Source organism: Quercus robur, chromosome 1, assembly GCF_932294415.1.
Source record: "Quercus robur chromosome 1, dhQueRobu3.1, whole genome shotgun sequence".
Classification (NCBI taxonomy): Eukaryota; Viridiplantae; Streptophyta; class Magnoliopsida; order Fagales; family Fagaceae; genus Quercus; species Quercus robur.
In genome coordinates, this window is record NC_065534.1 from 38,881,226 (window position 1) to 38,887,615 (window position 6,390).

Consider the following 6,390-nt stretch of genomic DNA (forward strand, 5'->3'; position numbering starts at 1 on the left):
AAGGCCACTGACGAGGCCACCCTTTGCTTTCTTCTCTTGAGCCTCGGCCAACCTCTACTTGTTAAATCTGGTCATCATTCCTAAAAGAAAAGAGAAACTTTAAAGAGAGAGAGAGAGAGAGAGAGAGAGAGAGAGAGAGAGAGAGAAGAAGAAGAAGAAGAAGAAGAAGAAGAAGAAAAGACAAAAGAAGAGAAGATGGAACATTCAAAAAAGAAAAAGAAGAGAAGATGGAACACTCACTCTTTTTCACAACTTTAAGATTTCTCCGGACTTTACTAGACGTTTCCGGACCTAAGAAATGAAGGAATAGTGATTGGGGAGAGACGAACTCGTCAAGGTCCTTGACGATCTCCAAATATTCATTTACCTTTTCAACACGACATTGATATCTCTTCTTCAAACAAGGACGTTGAGAAAATGCAAAAAAAAAAAAAAAAAAAAAAAAAAATGTCATACACCCCATCACTCACAAAGAATAAGAAATAATAGAAAGACAAGAAAGACACACTAGGCATAGGGGTTCCCCAACTATGAAAAAATTTAGGGGCTTCGTCCAGGCCCTCACCAGGGACGAACTCCTAACCATTGCCAGAAACAAAAAAGAAGTTCGGTTTCCTTTTGGAGAGATGATGAATAATCAAGTATTAGCCTAAAAGCCCTATCCCACGGCTTAAATTTATAGTAGTCGGAGTCTTTTGATTTTCTCAGACGATAAAAATGAAGGAATCCGTCCTTCTTGATGACATCACCGTCATTGGTGGACATCCACACCACCATACAAGAAATGATGTGATAGGCCAAAAATGAATTGACCCATTGTGATAAATTAATCAATTAATTTAGCCAAGTGAATTAATTAAGTTAATTAACATGCAAACACGTGGTAGCACAAACAAATCACCAAATAACTAAATATGCAGTGGAAAATAAATGATACGATGATTTGTTTACGAATGGGGAAAACCTAATGGCAAAAACCCCACCGAGTGATTTTCAAGTCACCACTCCTGAAATTCCATTATTATCACAACAAGCGGTTACAAGTAAAGGAATCCCAGTATCTTATACCAACCTACAGTTGAACCCTTACCCTAATACCAAATTGGACTTGTTCTGTAGTGATAATTTCCCTTTTTGATGCATGACTCCCAAGTATGTGACTAACCAATGCACGGATCCCAGTATATGACTTCAATTACTAACTAGAGAAGGTTGTTGGCTGCAAAGTTCTTTAGTTCATCCCAACGATGAAGATCAAGAAGATGCTTGGTCACAAAACCCTACGGTGCACATAAACAACAACTTCTTCACAAGAATGATGAACTAGGGCAAAACTTTGTCTCTGGTTACAAATTGCTTGAACAAACTTTGCTCAACACTTGTGCAACTTGTGTACACTTTGACGGCCCTTAAAATAATCATTTTATATGTCTAGGGTTAGAAGAAAAGAAGGCTCAAACACATAATCACGGATTAGAGTCAAAACAGAATTGAAATTCTGTTTTTCATAAAGCTCGACAGATAGCTGTCTGTTGAGGTGCTGTCGATTAGCTGTCGAGCCACGGGACAGGAACAGCTTCTTAAGCTCGATGGATAGCTAGCTGTGAAGCTTTAATGAACAACACTTCTTCAGCTTGAATCTTGGACAGAATTGCATGTCTTCAACACTTGATCTTGAAACACAGTTTCTTGAAGTATTAAACACATCATAAATCTACCCAAATACAAGTAAAGTGCATTTTGTCAAAGGATAAGCCAATTACATAAAATAATAACATATGTTCCTAATAAGTGAATCACATATGTCCTAACATGATGATCCGCCAAGAATTGGGCACTAACGGTGCTGGAGCAAGATGTAAATATGCAAAAAGTTCCCTAACAAAAGGATGAACAGGAAAACGAAGACCACTAGTAATGTTTGCCTCATAGAAACAAACTTCATCAACATAAGAGTGACAAGCCCTATCCTTGTCACTCGAAATCCTAATCTCAACCGAATCAAGGAACTAAAACCTATTCCTAATCCGCTTCTCATCCTTTTCTAAGAGGGCACATGGGATGTTCCAACCTATCCCTAATAGCCGTTGAGCATAAATACAGCGATTCATTACCCATTAATGAGGCACACAACTATAAAAGAAAAGGCAACAGAAATAAAAGGTACACACAAATACTCTACAAAAATCACTCTCCAATCTATTTCTCTCTAAAATCCTTCTCCCTCACTAACTTAGACATAGGAGGCGGTTTGGTTAACGCCACACTAGTGTGTTACTCTTCCACCCAGTTCATTTTGCAGGTTTTCCTCCGACAGAGACAACCCCAATCACAAATTCGTCCATCCGCTATGACGAGGAGCTCAACTACTGATTTTTTGCATCATTAGTATTGTTGTAATTTTAAGTAATCAGATGTTCAAAGGAATCTTATTTTTGTTTCTGTATTAGATAAAAAAAAAGGTTATGAAATTAAGTTAAAGTCCGTTTGTGTGACTATTTGTAAGGGTAATGTAAAACTTAAAGGAGTAGGAATTGATAATATGTATGTACTTAACAATAATATTTATAATAAAGATTCAATTTGCTATTAATATGTTTGTTTTAAAATTTTTCTTATTTATGACATCTTCGATTAAGACATATAAGTAAAAATAAAATAGAAAGAATGAGTAAAAGTAGTATATTACCTAATTTAAACATTAAAAATTTTGATGTCTGTGAATCATGCATTAAAGGAAAGATGATAGCAAAACCTTTCGCTAAACATTGGCAATCTTCAAAGTTATTAGAACTAATCCACTCAGATATTTAAGGACCTTTTTTTTTTTTTTTTTTTTTGAGAGTGGATATTTGTGGACCTTTGAGAACCAAAACACACACAGGAATGAAATACTTTATCACCTTTATTGACGATTATTCCTCGACATGTATATGTATATCTACTCAAACACAAATCCGAAGCACTCAAAAAAAATCAAAAATTATAAAACTAAAGCAGAAAAACAATTAGGACTGCCAATTAAAAGTATAAATAATGATAGAGGTGGTGAGTATGACGCCTTTGATGGGTTTTGTAGGGGGGAAGGAATTTGGCATATTTACACTATGCCTTACAAACCTCAAGAAAATGGTATTGCTAAAAGACACAATAGAACTCTAATGGAGATGCCAAGATCAATGATGGCTCATTCACAATTTTGACTCACTTTTTTACTGCAAATTATTTATTAAACAGAGTTAATCCAAACTCCAAGAATCTTACACCTTATGAATATTGGCCTAGTCACAAACCAGATTTATCAAACTTAAGGGTTTAAGGATGCAAAGCCCATGTACTAATACTAAAACTGTTGAGAGATAAATTAAAAGGGAAGATGTGGGAGTGCAAATTTATTTAATATGTTCAAAAAGGTAGTGGTTATAAATTTTATAATCAAGAAAAATGATTGATAGAAAGCAGGGATGCTATTTTCCTTGAAAGCACCAATCAAATTACACCACTTGAAGAGATAAAGTTACAAGAAGACCTTGATAATGAAAATCAGGATCGCTATAAGGATGCTTCTGAAAGTGGGAGCAAAAGAAAATCAGATAAATTGGTACCGAATGAACAAACCTTTGATCCTGAAAATAGTGGGAGTAAAAGGATTAGACGACCGTCAACTATGCTTAAAGATTTTCATTTGTTTAACATAGAAGAAACTTTAAGTGAGGACCCAACTAATTATGGACAAGCAATGGCATGCAATGATTCAAAATAATGGCAAGATGCTATGTTGAATGAACTAGAATCCATCAAGAAAAATGATGTTTGGGAATTAAGAGTTTTACCAGATGGAAGAAAAGGCAATTGGCTGTAAATGGGTTCTAAGAATGAAATTTAAGGCTGACGGTAGTTTAGATAAATATAAGGTAAGATTGATGGCTAAAGGGTTTACTCAACAACCCAGTGTAGATTTTGTTGATACATATTCACCAGTAGCTAAATTTGCTTCAAATAGAATAATTATGTCTGTTGTGGAAAGAATGGATTTAGAATTGCATCAATTGGATGTCAAAACAGCTTTTCTTAATGGTAAATTAAAAGAAGACATATTCATGTTACAACCAAAAGGTTTTGAAATGAAAGGACATGAAGATAAAGTTTACAAACTAAAAAGATCCCTGTTTGGACTTAAACAATCTTCTAGACAATGGTATTTAAAGTTCCACCAAGCAATATTAGAGATTGGTTTTGAGATGAGTCCACTAGATCACTGTGCTTACATATGTAGGTGCTACGTTGAGTTAACAATATTATCATTATATGTTGATGATATATTATTAGTTGGAAATAGTCCAAATATGATGATAAAGACAAAATCTTTCCTAGTATCAAGATTTGAAATGAAAGATATGGGCCTTGCTACATATGTGTTAGGAATTACAAAATTAGAGATATAAATACAAAATTATTATATTTGGATCAAGAGAACTATTTGGAGAAAGTACTCAATAAATTTAATATTGCAGAATCTAAAACTTTGAGTACTCTTATAAGTAAAGAAACTATATTAAGTAAGAATATGCGCCCTAAAGATAAAGAAGAACAAGAATTTATGGAAAATGTCCCCTATGCCTAAGCTGTGGGTAGTTTAATGTATGCAATGACAAGCACAAGGCCATCCATTTGTCATGCAGTAGGATTAGTAAGTAGATATCAATCTAATCCTGGATGGGCACATTGGCAAGTAGTCAAAAGAATTTTTAGATATCTCCAAGGCACCAAAGGTATGAAATAATGTTTTGGAATTAGTGATCTAGAAGTAATAAGATATAGATGCTGATTTTGCAAAAGATGTAGATGATATAAAATCTACTAGTGGTCATGTATTCCTATTTGGTGGAACAATTGTCTCTTGGTTAAGTAAGAAACAAGGTTATGCTGCAAAACATACCATAGAGGCAGAATACATACCATGTAGCACAATGGTAAGTGAAGCGGTCTGGATTAAACGATTTGTAAGACATTATAAAATTAGGCATACCAAATAGACCAATGAATGTGTTTTGTGACAATAAGTTTGCTATCTCGTTAATAAAAAGTGGAGCAAATAGCTCTAAAGGTAAACACATCGAAACAAACTTTCACTATATTCAAGATATAGTGGAGAGGGGTGAAATACAAGTCCAATTTATCCCCTCAAGTGAGATGGTGGCCGATCCTATAACCAAAGGATTGACTTTAGATAGATTTAGAGTGATCGTGGGAAATAAAGGACTCATGGATCCAAAAACCGAGGTGGGATACTACATGTATTTGCATAGATGGAAGGACTAGGGACGCCTGGAGAACATGGCTATGTAGCTGCTACTCCAGGGACACAATTGGTCAACATTAAGCAGAATATCATTGTATAAGAAGTTAGCGTATGAATGTAAAGTCCACTAATGTACATCATCATACATAACACAGCTTGTACAATGAAAAGCCTCTGAAGTCGTATGAGAAAACCTTTAGTATACTAGCTTAGAGGAAGTATCAAGCAATTCAGTGTAGGTCAACACATGTCTAATATGTGTGGCTGAAGGATGTTAATGGGCAGTGTGGGTGTGGACTAAGATTCTTGGTTGCGTGTGGTAACAAGCATTCCACATGTTTGATGCCATTCATTTGAAATAATAGTAAATGATAAGACATCCAGAGTATACTACAAGAGTAGTATATAACGAAGAGTGCGGTTAGTGGTGTGTGACAAGATGTGTACATAGTTTTACCAGAGTCAGACATTGACGCCAATCTATGAAGAGCATAGATGAGAATCAACATTGGGCAATACCAAGGTGACACCATAGTATATGTTGATTGTAGTTAACACTATTTATTATGGTGTGATCAAGTGAGAGATGTTAGTATATAATAGTGATAGGTAACACCATAATATGGTGTACCCTCACTTATATAATAACACCCACTTGGTGGATGGTGTTATTTCACTAACCAACAATAGAGAATTAATTAAGTGTTAGAGTTAGTTATTTACAAAAGTGGTGTGTGTTTTAGATAAGATACAACTCTTGGTAAATTAGCATATCTCTTCCCAAGAGATACAAGGAGTTTATAAATATTGAGACTCCTCATTCATTGTTATGTTACATAATTTATTCTCTCTGTATGTGTTGGTGATTTCCAGTCTAATGACATTACCGTACACAATAAGGAACTAACCGTGCATAGTAATTCGTGGGAAATATATTGCAATTTTAGAAAATTTCAAGTATGATTTCCAAATTTATAACAAGAACAACACTTGTAGAAAAGTGCAACATTGCAACTTGCATAAAACAATTTCATTAAAAAAAAAGTCATTAATGTACCGTAGTTTGTTTAAATTTTATAAAAAAAATT